This window comes from Panthera tigris, chromosome A1 (assembly GCF_018350195.1).
Source record: "Panthera tigris isolate Pti1 chromosome A1, P.tigris_Pti1_mat1.1, whole genome shotgun sequence".
In the NCBI taxonomy this organism is placed as follows: domain Eukaryota; kingdom Metazoa; phylum Chordata; class Mammalia; order Carnivora; family Felidae; genus Panthera; species Panthera tigris.
The window spans coordinates 204226220-204252839 of NC_056660.1; positions in this window are offsets into that span (position 1 = coordinate 204226220).

Sequence of the window (26620 nt, forward strand, 5' to 3'; positions counted from 1 at the left end):
GAGGCTCACTGAATAGGCTCAGGGTCAGTCTTACCCCAGTAAATAAACAGTTGTGAACCATAGGCGAAGGATGGGGGGTGGGGGGAGGGGTGTTGGTGTAAGTGGGTCCTGCCTCCACTAGGGGTCGCTGTGCTGCTCTCTGAAGTCCAACCATGTTGGTGTTAGGGGGAAATGGCACCACCCCAATCTCTCATCTCCGGACAGGGGATCTCACACCCTCCCTCCCCACTGTTCAGGCAGCCCTCACAGAATAGCAAGGGCAGTCAGCTCACCTTGTGCCATAACTCTCCTGTGTTTTTTCCCTTTGTGCATAGCTGGGATTCAAAACTTGAAGTCTTAATGGCCCCCACTGCTGGATCTGCCACCCTCCCCCAAAGTAGAGCCTCTCCATGCTGTGTCTGGAGTCCTTTGTCCCCGAAAAACAATCCCATGCCTGCACATTGTGCAGAATCTATGGTATAGCAAAAAGCAACAAAGGTTATATTCCCTCTGGGTGCGCCTCTGTCCTTTGCTGATGAAAAGCCTTTTGCTAGTGCCTGCAGGGTCTTTTGTCCTTGTGGAGGCCATATATCCTCTTCAAAAAGTACTTCACAAAGGGAATGGTCTCTCCAAATATGCCCTGGAGATCCTTACACCACGCAATGCACTCAGCTGCCAGCTCCCTCCTCCCCAGAACTGTGCACCACAGCTCCACTCTGGAGAAAGTGGTGCACTGCCAAAAACCTCAGTTTGCAGTCCAAACTCTGTTTCCAAAAAAACACCTGAAACATTCAGTACTTCTCGCTCTCCAGTCAGTGGTCCAGAGAGATTTTCATCTTGTGTGAACATGATGCCGCACTTTCTCAACTTCTCTCTCTTTCTCTCCCTGTGTCTCTCCAGGGAAAGGGTTCTCTCCTCTCTGTAACACCAGTTTTTCTCTCCCCAATTCACTTCCACGCAGCTCACACCTGCCACACTGTCTCCCTCCAACTATAGAGATCCTTCTGTCACTCCATAGATCCATTTTCTGGGTGTTCCAAATGATCTGACATCAATACAGCTATGTTTCAGGGATAAGAAAAGCTCAGAGCACCCCTACTTCTCCACCATCTTAACTCCTGCTGTTTTTCTTTATATATTTCAGGTGCACATATTTTTAATAAGAATTATTATTTTAAAAATCAAATATATTAAAATAAATGTAATGAAATTATGTAAAACTTTTCATTTGGGTCAAAAATGCATCTCATAACTACAAGATAAAGAAATGAAGACTAAAAAGTTTTAAAATACTTTTATTATTGATGAGAGTGAGCTTAATGCATACACCTGAAAAGCTCAACAAAATATTAGGCTATATTAATAATGAATCATGTCAAATGAAGAAGTCCTTGTGGGTTTTAAAGACCACATGTGGAAGTTGAATTCAGCTCTGGATGCAAATTCAAATGCTTTCAGAAAAAAAGTGACTAGGATTTTGAAAGAATCAAAATGAATTCATGATAGACCAGCTTGTGAAAGTGTTAGTATTCTTATGCTTTGTGATTTCAAAGAATTCAATATGTATTAATAGGTAGAACCTATGGAGAGAAATAATTTGATTCAGTAATGGAAAATCTTCCTGAGAGGACTCTCCACCATAGATGTCTGAGCATAAGTTGATCATTCCTTTTGGCAGGGATGCTGTGGTAAAGAATTCAAATTTCAGGCAGGTGAAAGAGTGAAAATATCTAAAATGTTACCAGTTTTAAGACCCAAGTCTGGAAACAAGCAAAGATAATGTGATGAGTACAGTGTTTCACAATCAAATAAATCCACTGGGAGCCATACTGATGCTATATTGGATCACCATCATGAAGTGTGAACCTTCAGTGTTTCAAAAAGCAGTTGTTAGCCTTCATTACTCCAAATGTTGACAAAGATTTTTCTTTTCAAGGGGCAGTGGTAGAAGAACGGGGAAAAACTATGTGCTAATTAAGATGTATATATTTTTATGGTTAAAAAATTTATATTTATATTTAGCCAGCTGGACTCAGTTTGGCTGACCCCAAATTTGTTGTGGCAGCATCCAAAGCATCAGAGTCAGGAGCCAGTCAAATATATGCCTTCTTCTCTCCATTGGGCCTGATCAGAGTGTTGCCCTTGGCCATGCCAATGTCATAGAGCTTCTTCTCAGCCTGTTTGATCTGGTGCTTGTTGGTCTTGACATCCACAATGAACACAAGTGTGTTGTCTTCTATTTTCTTCATGGCTGACTTGGTGGTCAGGAGAATTTGAAGATGGCATAGTGGTCAAGCTTGTTTCTCCTGAGGGAATTCTTTCCAGCCACCTTCAGAGATGTGATGTCTTGGGCTGGTGGAACATAGGTGACATGCAGATCTTCTGTGGGGGGGGGGGGGGGAGAGAGAGACTGTGGATGCCTTTCACCACCGCTTTCTTGGTTCTTCAAAGCCTTTGCTTTGGCTTCAGATTTGGGAGGGGCAGAGGCTTCTTTCTTTACTTTTGGTGCCATCTTCATGAAAGATGTATATTTTTTAAGGGGTAAGTTTTTATGGTTGATGCAAAGACAACATTCCTTGCCCCCCAATTTTTCTTAGCCTGATTTTCAAAGTTAAAATTAAGGAGGAATTTATAATTTGTGTACATATAACATGTGCAAATATATGACTGAAGGGCAATGCTTGTGGAAATACCTGCTTCTGTATCTTTATTTTCCAAGCACTTACTTCTTTCTAGATTGTAGAGATTTATAGCTCAAAATGGTCTTAGAAATCATTCAATACAACACTACATCGAAGAAACTGAGCAACTTGCTCAAGGTCACATAGTTACTTCCTAAAGGAGGTAATTCTATACCTCAGTACCTCTGATACTCAGCCCAGAGTTCTTTACATTACATCATGTAGTGAAATTTCTGTGCTTTATTTTCTCTTTTCATATTGGCTTCCTGATAAAGTGCAATGCTTTGTGCAGAAGCCTTTTCTGTACATACCTGTTGCAGACATTTTGAATAAAATATAATCTTTGACATTCTCCTGTTTTTGTGTCTATGAACTGTGCCTGTGAACGAGTGTCTATGTCTATGAACGAGTGTCTATGTTCACTGTGCCTGTGAACGAGTGAACTGTGTCTATGAACGAGTGCTGTGCCTGTCTAGTCTCTTTCTTGAATTTTGACTGTTTTGTAAAAACCACTCATTTTCCTTTGTTTAAGGGGATATATTATTTAAAGAAATTCTTGGGGTTTTGTTTTGTTTTGTTTTGTTTTGTTTTGTTTTGTTTTGTTTTGCTTGAGAATATTGAGTTGAAGAGAGAATCCCTGAATAGGTCAAGGTTCTGGTTTGCAAACACTAAGATCCATTCTGCCCAACTTCTTAGGTTTAAGCAATAAGGAATTTATCACAGAACACTAATTAGCTCAGAACACAAGATGGTGAATTTTAAAAAAAAATCACAACTATTATGCTCACTAATCCAATTTATGAGAACTCATTCCACTCAACTGAAATTTTGGAAACCCTATTATCAATGGTATTATATCAGAATAAAAGATGAAATTTCTGACATATAATTGGAATCCAATATGCTCCACAAAGTCTAGACTAGAGTGAACATAAATGCTTGGATATAGACAAGCAGGTGAAACCCAATCCATCTGACATTCTGCCAGGTATATTTTCTGCTAGAAGTGGTAACACTTTGTAAGGAAAATTCACTTTCTGAATAAAGAATTTATTTAATATCCATATACACAAGGCTGGGCACCAATTCATTATAAAAACATAATATCTCACAGAACTAATAGTTTGCAAATGAAAATAGATGAATAATGATCCAGAAAGACATATGACAGGGCATTTGTACACATACTGAATACAGAAATTATTAAATGTGTTTCTATTATGTAAAGTCATCAGTGGGAGTCTGGGGGTAGATAGGAAATTGTTTGAATAGTAGTATAAGACTTATGGAAGGTGAAGTTTTCTCCCTTCCTGTTATTTGTGAGAGACTTGGATTTAAAGAGAACCTTGAATGAATATTCAGGTTTGAGAGCTATACCAAGTCTAATAGAGAATCAGAGCATTGGCTCAGAAATACTTACAGCACAAAATTCATATGTTAGTTAGCTTTGTTGCCGTAACAAACAATCTCAATAATTGACAAATATTTATTTCCTGCTCTCATTACATTTGGGCTATAGGTCAAATAAATAAGGCTTGGCTTGGCTTAGCTTCATGCATTTTCTCATTCTGGAACCCAGGCTATTGGAATAGCTACCATTAGGACATGTTGTTTTCAAGGGCAAAGGTTGTAGAAGAGGATGAACAGAAGCATGTGATGGCATTAAAGCCTCTGTTCAGAACTCACACACTGACATTTCTATCCACTTTCTATTGGCTAAACCAAGTCACATGGCCAAGCCCTAAGTCAATGGATGAGGATGCACATTCCACCCACTGCAAGCTGCTGCAAAAGGTGTAGATGAATAACTTTATCACAGTGAGGGAGAGAATAGTTGGGAACAATAATCTGATCTACCAAAATGTATGAAGAATAATTGTTTAAATAGATGTCATAAAGGCTGGAGGGGGGCAAGATTAGGTCATCCAGGGTTTTTTCGAAAACAATCTGTAAATACAGAAGTTTGTCCTGATTTAGAGAATAACCCCAAGCAAGTCAACCAGATAGACTCATAGCTGGAAGTAGGTGATTTGTTTTAGATACTTCAAGTCTCTGCTTTTTACATCCTTTCCTCATCCCATCTTAAAATCTGCAGTCACTTTATGAGCTCCCAAGTCACAACATCAAATCTTACTTAGGACCAGGACCCATCAAAGTAGGGTATTCACCATAGTCTTGAAACTTAGCATTTTGATGTTTTCTCTAAATGGCAGTATACATAGAGTCACACAACAATATTGAATATTTAATTTTAACCCTTTCTTGAGCATTTTTTTCAATTTTTAATGTAATAAAAGCCTCAAAAACAAAAAGCTCTATCTCAACTTCTGAAAGGCTCAGCCTAGGAATATATTAAATAAGGTATGTCTGGTAGAATAGTAGTTCCTTCAATGAAATTTTACAGGGATGCCCAGTGGATACAAATATATTTTGATTTCGGCAGTCCAAAGGGAAGTCCAGAGTTACTTCCACCTTCAACTCTATTCTTTCCAACTACCTTTGAGGGACTACTGAGGAAGCCATATCACTTTTTGAAACACCACCAGTATAAGTGTCTGATAAGGCCTAATGAGTTACATCTTTTGAAACTCTTAAACAGTCCCCAGTTTGGTCAGGCAAGGACACAGAGTATGAACTCTGGAATACATGGTTCTTTGGGTAGGTCAAAGAAGTACTGAGGAGCAGGAGGCATTTCTGCCATCCCAGAAATCGTGCCTCATAGAAAACTACTACTCATAAGATAATCATCCTCAGCACTATCAATGTCACTACATAGGAAATTACATCTGATGTCACATTAGATTAGAATGAAACTTATCAAAATCATAATTCCTGCAACCAATTAAAGGCCATTTAAACATATTCCTAGATGGTATTGTACTCTCTGACACAACAGTCAACTATGCCAAGTTATGTAGATGCAAATTACCTTAATGTTTATCTCAGATAAAACAATTTTACTTTTAGAAGTCTCAGTCTGAAATAATGGAAGACAAGTATACATGCACACAATTACACATTTAAATAAAACGCTAAAATTCTTTTGGGAGCTCATAAACAAGAATAAGGAATGGTCCATGAGTCACTGCAGAGATCATTTTGGATGGACCAGGACCATGTAATTAACTTTAAAATGAAATGGTTCTTGGGCATTAAAATATGAGGAATAATTATTAACTATGTAATTAGGGACATCTCTAAGTTTTCCAGTTTGATTTAGTATCATCCCTTTTATCTACATACAGGGGATCCTCTGTATTACACCTCTTAATCCTCTGTATTAAGGGTTATCATTCTTCATTCAAGAATGATATTCAACAAACACACTGGGGAATCATTAGCTCAATAAAAGGACAGGAATTTATGGGGGGGGGGTTAATGAATAAAAGGAAATATTCACTAATCTCTTCTTGAACACCTATTATGTGCAAGAATTGTTCTAGATTCCAGAGTTACAATGTTAAATAAAGCATTAAATTCCCCCAAGAAATTTGCAGTCTACTGGGGGATACAAATGCATGAATTGATTACAACGTGCAAGGTCCTGACCTAACAGACCCAGGCACAATGGGCACTGAGACACATATGCTACAGTCAACATGTGGTCAAAACATAAAATAGAGTTTATTGGTGATAAACTTGCTAGCAGAGAGATAGTAAAAACCCTTAATACTCTGGGTTCTCATTTTCTCATGGAGTGGTGTGCCTAAGCCAGCCACAGCAAACTGCCCCTGAAACACTCTTCATTTTTATACAGAAAGGCCACGGTCCTCTAGGTGACTATATAACAACGGAATATTTGATAAGAAAATGGCCTTGTTATCAAGGAGGAGCCTATAGCAATTGGTCCCTGGGTCAGCCTGTTCTTCAGGTGAGTTACTCAGGCTTGCTGAGCCAGCAACTTGCCAAGCTACAAAGGGAAGGGATATTAACCTCAAGGACCATCACTGAATTTGCTGCTTGTTACTCTGGAAGCTCAGAGGATGGCATGAGGATTCAGAGAAGGTTTCCCAGAGGAGGACATTAGAATTTAATTTTGAATTTTGAAGAGGTTTGCAAGATGAGGAAGAGGAAGATCATTCTGGTAAAGAGAAGAGCAAGTAAGAATGAATAGCATAAAGGACACAGTATAGTCAACATACTCCTGGAACTGCAAATGGTCCAGAGAAGTGAGATAAGTCTACAAGGCAAGTGGATACCAAATCAGTGCATTATGCAATTTCTAACAGGTCAAAACAACGAGGAATTCATCAGCATATATTCTTTCTATTTAGTCTTCATTTACTGATGTTGGGGAAGAGAGATCACCAAATAACCAAGAAAACAAAGATGACAAATTCTACCTCTTAAGTTGAAAAAGCCACTGGTTTAGGTATAAACCAGAAATATTCTGATGTATATGTACAGACAGAACATTCTTTTTCCTTTTCTAGATAAAAACAGTCTGATGGGAGAGGGGAGAGGAGAGATAGCAAGTGGACAGAAGAAATCTGCAAACTCCAAGAAGCTACCAGGAGTCTCCAGAGACAGGAAGCTAAAATAGATGCAAAACAAAACCCAGAGACTGCTCTATCTCTGTGCAGTGTACCCCTGAATCTCTTGATTCCATCAAGTGAGATCTGTTGATCAACAATATTCTATCACCTATTGATTGTCCAACAGGATGAAGGCCCTCTTGTGTGCTAAGACTGTGCTTAGTTAGCTCTTTAAACAGCTCACAAAGACAACTCCATTTTTAAGAGCCTAAGATACTGTAAATTCCTAGGAACCCTGGACCTCCAGAGGGGTGGGGATGGTATGGAAAGGAGAGTGTCTCCAATGGCCAAATATGTGGTAATGGAGCTATATATATGGTAGAATGTCAACTGTAGGTAGCTTGTGAGAAGCTGTGGTGAGCTGGTGAGACTAATATGGTTATTTTCCAGAACGGAATATCCAAACTAAGAAGGGTTTAGAGGACTATGAGGAGGACCAATCATGATGTGAAATCATAATCCAAACTAGTGAAGTCTCTTGAAATCCTTTAATACTTGTAAAAATCAGCATTGCAAATTCCTCTTTTTTTATTTGTTAAGAACACTGAATGAAAAAAGTCTTTAGAAATCTATATAAATGTTTTTAAGAAAAAAGATTCTTAATGTTAATTTCTTTTGCTATAATTCTTACTATTATGTAGTATGAGTATCATTATATAACTCAATTCCAAGTTATGATATTTCAACCTGCATTCAGTGCATTGATCTTAGTCTTTTGGATAAATTACTTTTCTTTCCTGATTATCAAAGTACTAAAAATACTTTAAAATAAAGGAATTCCAAATTTCAGAAAAAAAATACCAAAAAGCAGGAGAAAATCATATGTCATTCTAGCACCCCAAGAAAACTAGTTTTCACCTGTTAACCTCAGGTCTTTATTCTTTCCAGTCTTTTTGCCATATGATCTTTCTTTTGTGTAGTTGACATCATACTGTTGATAAAATTTTTCTTATTCTTTAACTTAATATTATATCAAAAGCATTTGCACATGTTCTTGACCAAGAAAGAGTTCATTTTCTAAACGTTTTTTAGTTTTACTAGTTGGTTTTATCATACATTTGTCTCCATATATATCCAGGCAACGAGCAGGAACAAGGTGAAGTAACTGAGAATGAGAATAGCCCCTGGGGATATAACAGTGACTAGAAGTAAGGAAAGAAGGGAGTATATGCAGAGGTACAAATGGGGGTATCTGTTTGCCTCATGCCCTCTAGAGGGCACAGACTTGGGAATGTGTCTCAAATGAACTTCTGGTACCAGGTATGCTTGAGCACCTTAAAGGGCAGAGAAAAGGAACATCATTAAGCTTACGAATAGATTCATTAATTGTTAGTACCTGCTTTGTTAATTAATTTTGTCTAATAAATATTATATGTGTGGAAGATTTTATTTGACACTGGATTTCATTAAAAACCAGTGAGATTTTGGGGGAGTAACACTTAGCATCTCATATTTTATTAGCAGACATTCTTTTCTACCAAGAAAAATATTAAGAAAACTGAGTTGCTTGGGACAGTTTGCAACAATTTCACAACTCCAGTGCATCAGTTCCCCAGGGCCCAACGTAGAGTCTTGTTTCTCCATAACAGCTCCCCGGTATAGAAGCTGTACTGCCACTTCAACTTTCCTAAGATTTGTGCATAAGGAATGCTCATGGGAAAAACCAAATACTCTGTTACTATAATGTTGTTGGGATGGCTACAGAACCCCTGCTGCCACCACCATTAAGAAAGCCCCCGTCCTACCCCAACTGCTGAAATTATCTTTACTGTTGCTCTCCAGAAGGAATTATAAACTGGGATTACATTATGAGCCATTCCCTTGCCTCCCATCACCCCCCTCAATTCTATCCCCTCACACAAGAGAAATATATGGACCTAGAGCCCTATATTTTTCAATGCCTGGCCCTACTCATGGGATCCCAGTGGTAAGCCTACTTTTCCTACTTTTTTCCTAGTTCCTTATATAGCAATCCAAATGGTACAGATCTTCATTTTTTCCCACTGGCAAACACATTCCAGACTACTTACCCCAGGCGGATGGATAAGACCAGCTAAGCTTACATTTATATTCAGTACCTCTGGTTTGTTTAAGTCTGGCATTTAAGCAGGAATGCCATCCAGATCTCCTGAGAAGGTTTTTTTCCCAAATATATATACCTACCTCCCACCAACAGAGAATCAGGTTCATTTCTCTGGGTGGGCCCAGGCATGTATAATTGGAAAAAATCCAGGCTATTCACATATATAGCCACATTTCAGCATCACTGATTAAGTCTCTAGATAAATGGGCAGGACCTAGGTGCATTGAATGGGTAACTAGGCTTGCTTTGATACACATTTTCAAAACATTTCATTTCCTAAAATTGTGTAAGAGCAGCCCCTAGATGTTCTCAGCTGTTTTTCTTGCATTTTTGGCTGGTTCTTAAGGACTGGGGTCACTTTTGTGCTCCTCCTCACTTTTTAGGTTGCCTGGCATAGACGAATCAGGGCACTTTTAATCATATTTTTCTAGGTCTTATATTACACAGACAAATTGGAATATTGGTTTGGAGCAACAAATATCTTTCTGGTTACACAAGCCTGGTCGCTGGGTTTGGGCTGTGTGCAGTAGGACACTTCACTATGGGGGTGGGGAACGGAGAGCACACAACTGAGAGGCAGTGTTCCCTAGCTCCCGGTGACAAAATAGGATGGGTAAAAAAAATCAAGCAGGTCAAGAATTAAGAGTTGCTGAGGGGCTCAGACAGGGGGACAAAAGGAGGGGAAGGAGTATTTATGAGAACCTACGGCCATGCGTGGTACATATTACAGTGCATTTGTAAACTCTAGGAAATCCCCAAGCTGGGGAACACGTGTTCAACCATGGCTTGTTATACAAGCCTAAGGCCTGTGGTATGGGTGTGCTGGGTTAAAAGTCTAGATATACAGGAAGGATGGATAGAAAGAAAGGAGTTGGCTTGCCTGGGGATATGTGGATTCTTCTGGTACCTTTGATAGTAATAAAACAAGGCTACAACAATTTCTACTCTTCTTAGAAATAATTCCCCTATCACTGAATGTTCCAGAATCTATGTGAAATTTGGTCAAATGAAACTCTTATTATTGAAACACCAAACATTAATCTGTTCATTTTTCATACTTGTCATTTTTTTCTCTGATAAGAAATGAACTAAGCTTTGTGATTATTCACCCTGTCACCACTTAAATGACTCATTTACAGTGCAGAACAGAAGTGATTTTGTGGACAAAGGACCTAGGTTTTTTGGGTTTTCTTTTTTGCCACATGTGTTTCCAGATGACAAATATTGAGCATCCATGGTATGCCTGTGCTGTGCTCTTTTCCAGTAGGTGGGAAAGACCTGAGTTGTATTTTCTTATAAATCACGAGATTCTAAATAAAAAGCTTCAAAATAAATGAAACTAAAATTATGCCACAAAGCTTTATCTCCCAAGGGTACCCATTAATTTTTTCATCCAAATTCCTTGCATCATAGCAAGGAATCAAAATCATAAAATATGAATTTTTCAAGGGAACACTGGAAACCAGTTGTAAACACTTGAAAAACACTTAAATGAGTTGACAACTCAAAAGCAATTTTTTTTGTGTTTTTTATATTCATATCATTTTGGTAGGAGTGGGCAAACTGTGTCACTGTGGCTACCTTTCTTCTTTTTGTGCATCATTAATTCATTTCCACCTTCATTCATTATTCATTCAACAAGTATTCATTATGTTTGCCATGTGTCAGGTACTGTGCTTTGTCAGGAAATAAAAGGGTGAACACAAGTGGTTACATTCCTACTTGTTAGAACTCTTAGTCTGGCAAAAGATATGCATTAATGAAAATATCACACATACTTATAAAATTGTATTTTAAATGTTAAGTATTAGAAAGGAAAATGACAGCATACCATAAAATAGGGATTTAACCTAGTCAGATGAATCAGGAAAGACTTCTTTAAGGATAGGAAGTGAGCTAAGATCTGCACAATAGGTAGGATTTATCTAGGCAAAGACGTGCAGCAAAGGGAAGAGCATGGGTGAAGGCCATGTGGTCAGAGGTGCATTTTGAGATCAAGGACCTGAAGGAGGACCTAGGTAGCTGGAGTGAGAGAGCAAGGAGAAGTACAATAGGAGATAAGGTTGAGAAGGTATAAGACAAGGCCAGATGAGGAGGGCTTCCTCTCAAGAATACCCCTCTTATCCTGTCTTATTTTTCCTTCCCCAATGCTCTCAACTGAAGAACTCTTCTTTCCCAAAACACCCCACCACTTTCCCCATATCCATTACTTTCACCTAGAATTTCCCCCCATCTCCATTTCCTGTGATTTTATTTAACTTTCATTCCTGCTGAAGTTCCATTTTCTCTGTGAACCTTTTACTAATGCCCTAAACAGAATTAATCTTACTCTTTCTGTTTCTATGAACTTTGCATTTTTTGTTAGAGCTCATCATATTCCAGGTTACCTACTTTTTTTTTTTTTTTTGGTATATATTTCTCCTTTTCCAAATTGTATGCACCTAGATGGCAGGAATCATCTCTCATTCATTTAATATAAAGACTAGCATAGATTCTGTGTCTAGTAGGTATCTAATCAATTCTTATTATATTGCATTATAACACCAAACTTCTAGAAAATAAAAAGGCAAGTACATTCCTTTGTTTTCTTTCTCTTTCAGAAGTTTGTTGTTTTAAGAAAAGGCAGTAGATAACAGTGAATGTAGCACTGAAGACAGAATCCAAATAGCTGCTTAATATTTATGAAAATTAACTTTATTTTAAAGAAGAGATATGCCACTTATTGGCATGATGCATGGCCATTAACTTTCATACGTGTACTTTCTGTAATCCTTTCTTATGCACATACTTATGCCTTATGCCATTACTGACTTCTTTTAGAAAATGTTATTTCTAAATTTACAATCATGCCTGAGGTTAAATGTAGACTTAACGTTTGTTAGTTTTAACCCTGATGGAGTGGATTTAGGTATTGAGGTGCCCTGGTAAGTGATTGAGAGAAATGAAATTTAGGGATTAGTGTTAAATGTTGACGACAGGCATTGTAATGATTTGTGGCAGTGGGAATTACTCTTTTCAATAATTATGACAGTAAAGAAGGATAGCGGTGTCATTGCTAAGTAAGAGGGACAGGAGAAAAGCTGGGAGAAAACAAAAGGAATCTGAACCACTTTGCATGAAGTTCATTCAACAAAAGGAATTGCAAATGGTTTTCATGGCCTTTATGAAACACTGGGAGTTTACATTTTCCACAGAGGCAGAGTGGTATGAGCTGAAAGGGCATTGAGAGAGACAAGAAAGAGTATAAAGAGTAATGCACAGTGCCCACTGACAGATTTTTAGCCTGGGATCCACAGATCATTTCAAGGAGCCTGTACACAAATTTTGCATCTGTGTGTATTTTCAGGGGTTCATGAAAGTTAAGAAGCTCTAAATATGGTATAATTTTCTACTTATTTAATCAAATACATGGTCTGCTATTTACTTTTGAATACTTCATGTTAAATCGTGTGATATAGTTGTGTCTATTACCTAGCTTTAACTGACATCCTAGTGTAGCAGTTCAGAGTGTGGTCCCACACACCTCCGGGGCTCTCCAGGACCCATTTAGTTCAAAACTATTTTCATGATAATACTAAAAGGTCAATTACCTTTTTTACCGTGTTGACACTTGCGCTGATGGTGCAAAAATGGTGGTCAATAAAACTGCTGGTGCCTCAGCATGCATTAAGGCAGAAGTGCATAAGGTAGTGGCAGTATATTCTTCGGGTTCCATTTTGGGGGGTGGGGCAGAAATTTCTATTTATTTTCAGTTTACCACAAGAACAACATGTGTAGTCACTATACTATCATGCTAAGCATTTGTCCAGAGAAATTGTCAAGAAAAAATGAGCACAAAACCACTAAACTCAAAACCTGTGAGTTCACAGCAGCAAATTCTGCTACTTAGCGTACAGTGGTGGGCAGGTGGGCTACAGCAGGCACCAGCACTGACTCACACGGCAGGGGCCCCTGAGTTACTGCCTGTAGGAAACACAGCAGACTCCTCTCGCCTCTCCATCTACGCTCCTGTCAGCACAGCAGCTTCCCAGGGCCCAGGGCTCAGGGTAATTGGGCCTAGTATCATAACTACAGATACCATTTCCTGCCAGTTAGGTTAGAGGGAAAGTCTACCCAGAAAGGAAGATTGGAGGATCCTTCCTTTCATGTGCACCTATTTGTGTTGGATACCTGTATTCTCCTGGCCAGCCAAAAGGAAACATCTCTTGAGGAAACCTAGGTCAGGAAGAATTTGGGAGGGGGCTCCCCACAGATGCACATCTCCACTTCTGATGAAGATAGCCCCTGTCTTCTGTGTCTGGGATCCTTCAGAAGTGCTGGTGATTGCAGGGGTCAGCCTGCCCTTCCACAGTAGCCCTTCCTCCTTCCCTGTCCTAATGTTCTATTGAGCCCTTAATCCCTTTATCATTCCTGGAGACATCATGATACAGTTCTGCTTACCAACATAGTTTGCATGCACAGCCCTGGTCTCAGCATTCTGAATTGTCTGTGCCATGACAAAGATAGGGAGCAGAGAGTTCAAGGAATTCCACATAGGACATGACAGTAATTTCAAATGGAAAAAGACTGTCTTGCCTAAAGCACCCACCTCTGAAGGGATTTGAGGACCACGGGGAGTGGGCCAGCAGTGACAACAAAGTGACATATTGACTCCTAAGGATGACATATTAAAAAGCTGAGTAGAGTCTGGCAGTCTTAGTTTTAGTGATACAGTTTTAGAGTTCAAGGTTTGACAAGATAGAGGAACCTTGGTAAACATTCCAGGATTTCATTTGAAACCCCAGAAGATGGAATCCTAAGAATGGGCCAAACAGAAATAGATCAGCCCTCAAAAAAAACTGGCAGAGAGACTTGAGGGCCCTTAGTCCCTGCTTATATTATGCTAACTTGCCCCTGGGAAAACTACATGCCAGAAACAAAAGCAAATTCTCTTTAGAAAACGATACAATCTCTGATTATTAAATGATTCTTCATAGGCAAGATCCTGCATTTAATCAAAGCTATCTTTGCTTTTCAGCATCTTGACACCATGATGTGCCTATGTGTGATTTTCTTTTTATTTATACTACTCAGTTTATTAGTGTTTCTTGAATCTCTGGTTTGATGTCTTTTGTCACTTTGGGCATACCAAAAGACAAGTCCAAAGGACTGAAAACTAGGAAAAAATATCTATAGGAAATCCAGATTTTGAAGTTATTATGCAGGGGTTTAACCATGATTAATACATTCAAGAAGATACAGTAGAAGGTGAAATTTTTCAGCGAAGAAGTAGACTCTATTTTAAAATTATCCATAGAAACACTGAAATTTTAAAATGTAATAACTGAAATTAAGAACTTAATAGATGGTTGCAGGGACAAAACCAAATCAAAAAATAGAGAACTGGTTAAAAAAAAAAAAAAAAAAAAAAAAAAAGGTTAAGCCAGAAACCAGTGAAACTGGGTATCTACATGAAGTATATTGAAATGAGGTGGAAAGTAAATGTAACTTCTTCAAATATTCATTTTTATCTAGCTTGGGATTTGTAATCATATTACTGTTTTACATATTTGAAAAAGTTTTAAAATCAACAATAAAGGGAAATTAAAATAGAAACAAATAAATATAATCATGTATCAGATAACTATGAGAATTAAAAAGAGGCCAGTATCACAACCATGAATTTTATTAAGAATTAATACTAGATTTTACATTTCAATAAAAGAACTTACACAAAACCACAAATAAAGATGGGGTCTATTATGTTATATGTTTTCTTAGGTCAGCTTCCTTAGAAGCAGAATGTGAGATGGGGATTTATGTGCAAGTGATTTATTAGGAGAATATGCTCAGAAAAATCCTCTATGGGAGTGAGGGAAGCAGGCTAGTCAAGTGAAGCAAATTAGCAAGGAGGTGATTTCAGATAAAACCTTGTCTCAGACTGATCGCACATAGAGATATGAAACCTAAATTATGCCAGAATTTGTTCTGCCTAGACAAGGGGCTGGGCTTGTATAGGCCTGTATCTGTCATTCATTGGATAAAGGCCATTCCAAAGGAGAGGCATATAACTCTCAAGTAACCTAGGAGTGATGGGTCTAGCTATGAGTGTCCCTCCAGAGATTGGTAGCAGCAACTCCTGAACAGCTACAAGTGGGGAATACCAAAGAAGTAAAAAGAGTTCCTGAGATCTGGGCAGGACTACACAACTTCTACAACATCCATGTGTAAGTTCCATGAGTTAAATTCCTCCTAGAATTTTGTTCTGAGAAAAGCACACTATGTGGTCTATCGTGGTCTGAATGCTGTAATGACAATGATTATAATTATAATGTGGTGCATACTAGGTGGCATTCATCTCCCATAAAGGGTTTTGCATGTGTCAACTCACGTAATCCTTATTAATGACCCTAAGCTGGAGAAACTATTATTACATTTATTTTTATAGGTGAAGAAACCGAGGTAGAAAGAGTTTAAAGCTACACAGTTAATGGGAGACTGGGATTTGAACCTAGTAAAGTTCTAGAATTTCTTACCTAGTAGGGAAAGAAAAATATACATTCTCTTTATGTTGTGTTAGGCTACAACCTGGGCCACAACTGACTGCACTGAGAATTAACACTGAATTCAAAGGCAGCTCTCTCCAGACCAGACATGAGAAAGGCCAGTAGGCTATCAAAGGCATTGGATGAGATATCTGTTGAGTGATACTGTAATCTGAATACTGGTCAGTTAATCAAATCACAATATTTAAATGTGACAAAAGGTAGAGAGTCAGGAGTAGAGGTCAAAGTCTTAGATAGAAGCCAGTAAGCAGAGACCTTCAAAGGATAGAAACAGGATCAGTAGATGGAAGTGGAAAGAGGAAGTAATGAGAGGATGAATCATACATATATATGAGTGGGCACAGAGTTGGGGCAGGAACTCCAAAGGAACTGACAAGGGAACTGAGACACTAGTCTGGGCCTGCAAAAATTGTTAATGGGACATGTCTCTTGTTGTGGCACATCAACCCACATTTTAGCTGTTGTAATGTATTTTTAATATAATAAAACTTCATCAACATATTTTTTTAACAACTGAACTGAAGGAAAATATAAATCCCATCTGATGAGCTGGGATGCCTCATTTTATCAGACAAGGGGGCCAAAAATATCCATTATGTTTCCTTTTATGACTTAGCTGTTGAATGGCATAAAGCTAAATCTAGTTTCAAGACTGGGAACAATTTTATTCCCATATTCTGATAAAATATTATATATGTATAAGGATTGCTCATGGCACTCATTTTTTGATCTGTAACTGTTCTGCTTTAATCTAGGTTTGATATTTTAAGCTTCCTTTTTTGAAAACAAGCACAGCATAAATTTCAAATAGCAATATGGGAGAGATGAAAATGTTATTTCATATCAGGTCATGGTGTAGGAATATATGACAAAGTAAGTTGATAGACATAAAGTAAAACTTCATGGAGTAAAAGCATGTGACAAAAGACAGGAAGTTAATTTACACATTAGCAAAGTACACAGCTCCTTAAAATGCAGCCAAGAGTGGCAAAGAATGGCCAAGGAAACCATTTCCTTGCGTAGCAAGAGCAAAATACTTTATGTTGGGAAACAGGAAGATGGAAATTCATACTGGTTGTGACTATTACTATTTATTTAATCTTTTGTAAAATCAGTTATTGTAAAAGTTTGTAAAAAAAAAAAAAAGCAAAAACTGAAGTGTGAGAGTAAATGCAAAGTAACTGAATAAATACATTAAATTGTACTTGACTAGATTAGAACTTTGTTACTTAATGCAATAATTATCAACTCTTAAAAGCTGTGGAACATCAATAATAACATAACCCAGTGCAGAAGTAAAACTAAAACCTCCCAGATCTCAACTAATCAGAATTTTTAGGACATAAATACATTTTTTGTTTCTAATTTTTTTCTATTAACCGAGAGTTCACCATTTAGTCCATTTTGCTTCAACCCTCTGCAGCTAAAAATATCTATAATTATCATGGTAGCCATCAGTTTTCATTGTTGTTAGGGGAGCCTCTTTGATAGAATATAAATGTTACGACTAAAGGTGCTTTTAAGGAAATACATTTCTCACTTGCCACAGGAAGTTTTGTAAAAATACTCAGCACAGTATCTGGCCCAGAGTAAAAATGCTCTGTGCATGAAAAATTAGTATTAGTATTGATATCATGATTGGCCCACCTATAATAAAGTAGAAAGCAGAAAGACTACTAAGTTATTGAAGATTTCCTTTATTTTTCAACCCAAGTTTATTTCTTTCTATGATAGTTTTTCATATTTATTGTATAATTTTTTTAAATAGAAAGAAGAAAAAAATAATGTCAATAAATAAATAGCTGGGCAACCTTTAGCTGTGCTTTAGTAAACTGTTTTAAAACTTTTTCTTTCCTTTGAGAAGTGCAAAATGTTTCTACACATATTCATCATCTATCTGCATAGCAGTTCTGTGTAATAAAGGGCAGTCACTGTACCCAGTGCATAGAGGAAAAAACATACAGAGGTTAAGTGATTTTCCTACTTGGTAAAAACAGAACTAGAACCTCTGGCACTTGGTACATGAAGCTCTCACTATTTGGCTTAAGACCATCTTGCTACCAAACAATATTAATTACTAAGCACTAAAATATTCATGAGCACAACAATCACATGGATTGATTTAGGCCCTTAACATGTGGTGGGAAACCATTTCTTACCTCCTTCTCCTAACAACTAAAGCCCCGATTAGCTAAAATGTGCACTTAACAGTTTTAAATTTTAAATTTCCACCTGTGATACCCTTTGAAGATACCATGTAACTCTAAAACAGAAATGAGATTAAAATAAATAGATGGATACAGTCTTGCACAGAAAATTAGAAAAACATAACATCCTACAATCTAGGATATACTGCTTACAACTCAACCCAAAGCTGGCTTCTAGTGATAATCATAGAGGTGGTAAGACAGAAGAGATTAAGATGCACTTTGGAAGTAGAGCTGGCTGGGTTCGCTGACAAATTAGGTGTGAGAGAGAGTCTAAATTCCAACTTTTGAGTCTGAGCAGCAGAGTGAATGTAGAATTATTTCCTAAGATGAGGAAAATGGGAAGAACATGTTGGGGGAGATGGAGAATTTGATTTTAAAAATATTAAGTGTAAGGTGCTCAATATCCAGTTAGATGGAGCTATCACATAGGCAGTTACATACTTTAGACCAAGACTTACAGGAGTGATCAGAGCCAAAGATAGAAATGTGGGGGTCATTTGGGTGGCAGGGAACTAGATGGGATCACCAAATGGAGAATTCAGGTCAAGATTTCTGACGGCTGAAAATTAGAAACACTGAGCCAAGGAGGATCCCACAGACAAGATGGTGCAGTTAGGGAGTTTGTGATGCAGTATGGTATCCCAGAAACCGAGGGAAGAAAACATTTCAAGACATGTTCCCAAAGTAATGATCAATTCTATTAAATGCTACTAAGAATTCAAATAAGAGGACTGAGACGAGATTCTTGAGTTTTGCAACATGAGGTTCATTATTGACCCTGAAAATGAGATTTCTATTGGAAATAAAGTTCTAATTGAAATGAGTTGAAATATGAAATGAGAAATTAGAGACAAAAGATAAACAACCAGTTCTGGCAGTTTAGTCAAACAGCAAAGCAAAAACAGGACGGTAGCTGGAAGGATATACAGGGTCAAGCTTTCTGAGGTTTTTTTTGGTTTTGTTTGTTTAGACTGACTTGGTTTGTTTGCTTTGTTAAACATGAGAGATAGTACATCATGTCTGTATGCTGTTGAGAATATAATAGAGAGAGAAAAACTGATGGTACAGAGGCAAGGAGGAATAACTCCAGGAACAGAGTCCTTAAGTAGAAGAATGACACCAAGTGTATAATTGATATATCAGCCATAGTTTCAAGCATCAATAATTTATTCACTGTAATAGGAGAAAGGTAGAATGCAGCAGTTATAGATGCAGATAGTTTATAAATGGTGTGAAAAAAGATGAGGAAGGCCTATTCTGCTTACCCCTATTTTGTTAGTGAAAAGAGAAAAAAAAGGCATGAGAGTGATTTTGAGGAGAGGGAAGTTGGGAGAAGAGAAGATCTAAAAAGTGGTCTCAGAGAGGGGGAGAATGAACTGACTAGGGAAAACTGTAGTACTGGCATTGAGTACTTGGGAACTATAGCATGGCTCTGTGTTTTTTTCCAGGCATCTTTAACTAACTGTTCATCCACAGGCACCGAGACTGAAGACAGTTGGATTTAACCAAGATTGGGGTTTGCCAGTGAGTATAATGATGGGAGAGAAAATTAGAAGAATTAGGAGTGTATAAAGGGTAATGATTATAGCAATGATTATAGAATCTAAACCAGAGAAGGGGGCACGCCTGGGTGGCTCAGTCGGTTAAGCGGCCGACTTTGGCTCAGGTCATGATCTCACAGTTGATGAGTTCAAGTCCCGCATCAGGCTCTGTGCTGACAGCTCTGAGCCTGGAGCCTGCTTTGATTCTGTGTCTCCTCCTCTCTGCCCCTCCCCAGCTTGCACTCTGTCTCTGTCTCTCTCAAAAATAAATAAATGTTAAAGAAAAAAAATTTAAACCAGAGAAGGAAAGGACTAAGTACATTTGCAGATTAATGGAAAAAGCAATAATAAATGCATTAAAAATATCAGCTGGTTCAAGAATGGAAAAGTCTATGGCTCTTATCCCCTTTTCTGCAATGGTATGAATATTTTTATAACAAAAGATTTCTTAGAAATGTTAACTATCATATAATATTATTGTATAACAGTCTACATTAAAATGATACTAATTTGGTGGAAACTCAGTGAAAGTTACACAGTTTTTTGACAAATAATTACAAACTTTCATTTATGTATTCCAAACCTAAATCATAGGAAAGTCCAATTAAACCAGCATTGCCTGTTGGGTTTGTCCAGTACCTAAATCTGTTTTGACTCATTCTTCTCAAACTCTATATCGAAATGAATCCCCAAGCACTTTGAATTCTTTTTTCCATAATGCTTCTTTTATTTGTATTACTTCCTTTCATATATACCTTAGACTCATAACGATACAATCTTCATCTAAAGACTCCAGCCTACATTGCACTGCAGGATTAACCATCAGGTTCCCTGACTTATGCTCCATTTGCAACCTAAATGTGTCTCAAATACAGCTAACTTTGCTTCATTTTATGTCCCAATGCAAAATGTTCACATCTTTACAATACTATCCAGTTAATCTGGAATTTCCTGTGCTTTTACATTGTTTTATGTCTTCCCCTTTCCTCCCTGTTTCTATTCCATACCCCATCCTGTGTATGCCTAAACCTGCCCCTGGAATATTCAGAGGTTCCACTGTGCATTTAGGCAGCTGTGAGGGAGAGACCTTGAGAATCCTGGACACCAGGGGACCACAACTAGCTGGCAAAGATCTTCTTTGGCAGCCTTGGTTTGGAAACACTTCACAGGCCGTTTCTTGTGAGCTGGGCAGAGATTGCTCTTTTGGAAAACTCCCTCCTAGTCAGCTGCATGCTGGCTGGCCTCTGTGCAAAAGTATGATCCTTCAAAAGAAGGCAGCAGAAGTTTGCTTGGGAATCATTTGTTAAAGATGAGAACGATTGTGATTTTGTGAATTCAATCCTAAGACCAACCAACTTTCTTTCCTTCCTTCAAACATATGGTATGAATATAGAGAGACAAGTTAGTTTAGTGACTTAACTAAACTTATTTATCATCTCCCCCTTCCCAAAAATAAAAAAAATAAAATTTATAAAGGAGAAAAAAAGCCATGGTGGTTTCACAGCTTAGTTAGAATAGCTGGTGACCCAGCTAAATTCTTCAAAAGCTTTGGCCAGAGGGAGGGGCAAATATGTAAGATAACAAGATATTGATATTTTATACAACATAGAGGAGCCGATTATTAGGTCCATAGAATAAAAGAATTTAGCCAAATGCCAGGTTATAAATTCTTTTCCTGAACACGTAATCTAAAAGCCTAAGAAAGTGTCATTCATGAAACCTGCTGATTGTTCAGGCTGTATGCAAGAAACATTTCTTTGTACTGTCTTTCCAACAGTAAGATTAAAATGATGGCCTAAGGAAGACAGAATACAAAGATGTTGGTGAGTGACTTCCTGTGTATAGGAGATGTTTCAGGGACACTGCAGACTGGGCCTTCGAAAGTATGTCACTACTTCCTCCCCACATGTTCACAGCATGAGCCCAAACAGCCAACTGGCCTCCTCCTTGTTTCAGGGCAGACAGAGGTCAATGTGACTCAGGATAGAAAGTTGCCAATGGGAAAATGAAAACAGACCTAACTGAATGGATTGCAAGAACTGAAAGAAATCACATCAAAGCTCATGAGGTTCACAGAGTGACCCACAGAATGTATAAAGTTCACCAGTTTCTCATTGGCAATTCAGGTGCAATTCAGAGCAAAGTGTCAGTCCATGCAAATCGCATGACTTGGATCTCCAATGCTTTGCTTTCCACAAAAATGGAAGGTTCTGCAAACACTGCATTTTCTCCCATTATATTTGGTGTCTCTAGGGAGAAATGTCAATGAACATATTGTTAGAGAATGTTGTTGGTAAAAATGCGATCATAAATCTGGAGTGTTTATATGTCTTATTATACTTTTTAAAGGCTCTACCATAGACTAAACTTAAGAAAATTGGTAGTGTCTGGGGAACACATTAAAAATGAGTTATGTATACAGCCCAACTCAGAAAGCCCAAAAATCAGTTGATCAAATATAAGTGGGTCTATTACTGGATATATAACTATAGCTACAGCTATAGGTATATTCTTGTGTATGTATATGTGTGTGTGCATAATATATATGTATATATGCACACACAAAGACACACACACTTATATATATACACACAGACAGTCCTTATGCCAATATCATAGTCTTAATTATTTATAGCTTTATAGTAAATGCTCTTTTTCTTTCATTCAAAATTATTTTGGCTATTTTAGATCTTTTGCATTTCCATATAAATTTTAGAGTCTGCTTGTCAGTTTCTACAAAAAAGCCTTCTGGACTTTTAATCAGCTTGACATTGAAACCATAGACCAATTTGTGAAGAAATGACAGTTTAACAATATGGGATCATCCAATGCAGAAACATGGTATATTTCTACATATATTTATGTGTAATTTCTATCAGCAATGTTTCATAGTCTTTAGTATACAGAACTTGCACATAATTAAAATTTTTTCCTCTATCTTGGGTTTTTGATGCTACTGTGAATGGTATTGCTTTTAATTTTTATTTTAAAATTTTTTATTACTAGTATATAGTCATTTTTGTGTATCAACCTTATAAACTGTAATCTTTCAAAATGCGCTCATTAGTTATGAAAACTTTGTTTTTTAGATTAAGATTTTCTGTATATATGATCTTTATATCTGAAAACAAAGACAATTTTACTTTTTGGTTCCAAAATATAACTTTTTTCTTTATTCTTATTACATAGGCTACCTTCAGTACAATGCTCAATAGATATGATGAACATAAGTATATTTGCCTTGTTTCTGATTTTAGAAGATGGAATGTCATTCACTCTTTCACTAGTAAGTCTAATGTTAGCTGTGTATTTTGTTATAAATACTATAAGTTGAGAAAATTCCCTTCCATTTCTACATAATCATGAAATGAGTATTGAATTGTACTCAATGTTTTTTCTGCATCTGTTTGGATGATCATATTTTTTATCTTTATTCTTATAAAATGTGAATCTCATTGATTATCAAAAACTAAACCAAATTTCAGTTCCCGAATTAATCCCACACCGGCTTACAACTTGACAAAAAAATTTCCGAGGATTCTTGCATTGATATTCATGAGAGGTGTTAGTTTATAGTTTTATTTTCTCATGTTTCTTTTTTCTGGTTTTATTTTTTATCAGGTGGTGCTGGTCTCATTAAATGAAGTAAAAATTTTTTCATTTATCCCTTATTTTGTAAAAGAGTTTGTGCAAGATAGGTATTATTTCTTCCTTAAATGTCTAGCAGAATTACTGGTAAAGTCATCCAGACCTGGAATTTTCATTGTTCAAATATTTCAGATTACAAATTCAATTTCTTTAACTTAAATAGAGTTATTCAGATTTGCTCTTTCTTCTTGTGTATGTTTTGTTAATTTGTACTTTGCAAGTAATTTGTGCATTTCATCTATGTTGAATTTATTCGCATATAATTGTTCATTATATTTCCTTCCTATCCTCTTAATGTCCACAGGATCATTGATTTATAATAATCATAGTTTGTGTTCTATTCTTCTTGGTCAATATTTTCAGAGTTTTCCAATTTCATTAAGTTTTTCAAAGACCCTATTTTTGGTTACAATTATTTTTGTCTATTATTTGTACATTTTCTGTTTCACTGATTTTTAATATTAGATTTATCACTTCCTCTCTTCTCTTACTTTGGGTTTTATTTGCTTTTTCTGGCTTTTTAAAGTAGAAGCTTACAACATTATTTTTCACTTTTCTTCCTCTTTAATATAAGCATTTAACTTTCTTCTAAACACTACTTTAACTTCATAATAAGAGTTTTGATAATATTTTTTGTTACTCAATTCAAAATATTTTGTAATTTTTTTCTTTATAAATGTATAAAGTTAAGTGTCCAACTCGTGATTTCAGCTCAGCTCATGATTTTGTGGTTGTGAGATTAAACCCTGCATCAGGCTCTGCACTGACGGTGTGAAGCCTCCTTGGGATTCTCTCTCTACCTCTCCTTCAGCCCCTCCAACTCTTGTGCTCTCTCTCTCTCTCAAAATAAATAAATAAACATTTAAAAAATTAAAATTAAAAATACTTTCATTTATTGATATCTAGTTTAATTTACTTTTGGTCATAAAATTAAATTGCTAAATATATTAAAGCCAGAGTAGCAATATGTACATAAGACAAACTAGATTTTAAACCAAAGACTGTAACAAGAGATGAAGATGGGCACTATATCATAATAAAGGGGACTATGCAACAAGAAGATCTAACAGTTACAAATATTCATGCCATTAACTTGGGAGCACCCAAATACATAAAACAATTAATAACAAACATAAAGGGGGAGGAGCCAAGATAGCGGAACAGCATGGAAGCTTTGTGTGTCTCCTGTCCATGAAATACAGCCAAACCAACACTAAACCATCCTACACAACTAGAAAACCGATTGGAAGATTAACACAACAATCTGCACAACCGGAACCACAGAATTCAGCAGGTACGCGCGACACAAAGAGCTGAACTTGGGGAGCAAGAAGCCCCGAAAGGTAGGGAACTCCTTTTGCAGGCAGAGAAAGGACGGAGACTGGGGGGGGGAGCATATGGGAAAAGCACCCCTCCCCAAAAGCAGCTGGAGAGAAAGTGGAAAATTGGAAACACCCTCAGGGACTAAACTAAAAGAGGAGAAAGGAGAGGGTTTAAATTCCATTAAGACTGTAAACAAGGGGAGCGCAAAGGCTGCAGCTCCGCAGCTCCATACCTGGTGGTGCTCTGGTGGGAAAGGTGAATCCCCAGGAACAAAGTGAGGTCTGGGAGGTTCTCAGGCCACACAGGGAAAAGCGGTTCCACTGCTGGAAGGACATTTGGTAGAGACTGTTGAAGCCACCTGGTCCCAGCAGACCCCGGAAGGCAGCCACATTCGCTGGTGCTGGGGCAAGGTTGTTGAGGGTGAAGCCTGGTGCCAGATGTGTGTTGCAATTTTCCTTAATCCCTGAAACGCTGATGCTATACTGTCTTGCGATCTTTTTTGGGGGCAGGCTGGCACCTGGTCGCAGTCTCGGGGCACCAGCAACAGCAGGGTCCAGTGGGTATTCCTGGGTGCAGCCAACATTCGGCCATTGCTCTTTCGGCCATTGCTCAGTGAGACCCTCCCGCAGAGGGGTGGAACGAGTCAAAGCCGCAGTCCTTCGGAAGTAAGGGGCCGGGAAAAACAGCCACATCTGAGACAAAACTTGGGAGAGAGATACTGCCTGGGGCCTGGTCATGGAGAGTGGAAAAGCGGAAAGTGGAAGAGAGCTGAAGACGGAGGACCAGTGCGCGATTGCTGATCTGGGAAAACAGACTGGGTGGCTGGGTGGCGCCATTTTTCACGGCTCCCGCGCATGCGCATGCGCACCTACGAGCACCGCAGCAATCCACCCCAGTAGGCTAGCAGCGCCATCTAGTGGAGAGCGGAGTTGTTACACCGAGCCCCACCCAACTGGGCCAACTTTGCTCTTCAAGAACGCAAACCTCACCGCTGGCTTAATGTATGGACTATAAAGAGCTACATGGACTGACCTCTAGGGAAAAATGAAGCAATTTTAGTCCTACTTCAATCTGTTAGCAGTTTCATCCATTCAATTTTTTTTCTTTTTTTCTCTCTTTTTCCTTTTTCTCTTTTACACTTTTCTTTTTCTTGAATACAGAAAGAGAAAAACTCATTTTTATTTTCAATTTTTATTAAAAATACCTGTTTTTAATTTTTGTTACTATATTTTTTATTTTTGTGCAATTTTTTTCAAATTCTACTTTACTTCCATCATTTTATTTTAGTCTACTTCAGTGTACTCACCTTTTCAAATTTTCAAACAATTTCCTTTTTTCTTTTTTTCTCTTTTTCATTTCTTTTCTTTTTATTGAATGCAGAAATAGAAAAACTTCATTTTTACTTTCAATTTCTTTTAAAAATATTTTTATTTAATTTTTATTACTATATTTTTTGTTTTTATGTAAATTTTTTCAAATTCTGTCTTACTCCCATCATTTTATTTCAGTCTACTACAGCATATTCATTTTTTCAAATTTTCAAACGATTTCTTTTTTTCTTTTCTTTTCTTTTGTCTTTTTTTATCCTTTTTCTGTTTTTAGTTTCTTTTCTTTTTCTTAAATACAGAAAATGAAAAAATTCATTTCTTTTTAATTTTTATTAAAAATATTTTTCTATAATTTTTTCTACTATATGCTCTACTTTTGTGTATATTTTTTCAAATTCTATTTTACCCACATCATCTTTTTTCAAATTCTCAAACGATTTCCTTTTTTTTCTACCCCCCCCTTTTTTTTTGTTTCTCTAATCTCTCAAACCATTTTCAACACCCAGACCAAAACACACCTAGGATCTAGCATCATCTATTTGATTGTTGTGTGTGTGTGTGTGTGTTTAATTTTTAATTTTAATATTTTTTTAATTTTAATTTTTTTAATTTCAGTTTCTCTACCTCGTTAATTCTTTTTCTCCCTTGAAAATGACAAAATGAAGGAATTCACCCCAAAAGAAAGAGCACGAAGAAATGACAGCCAGGGATTTAACCAACACAGACACAAGCAAGATGTCTGAACCA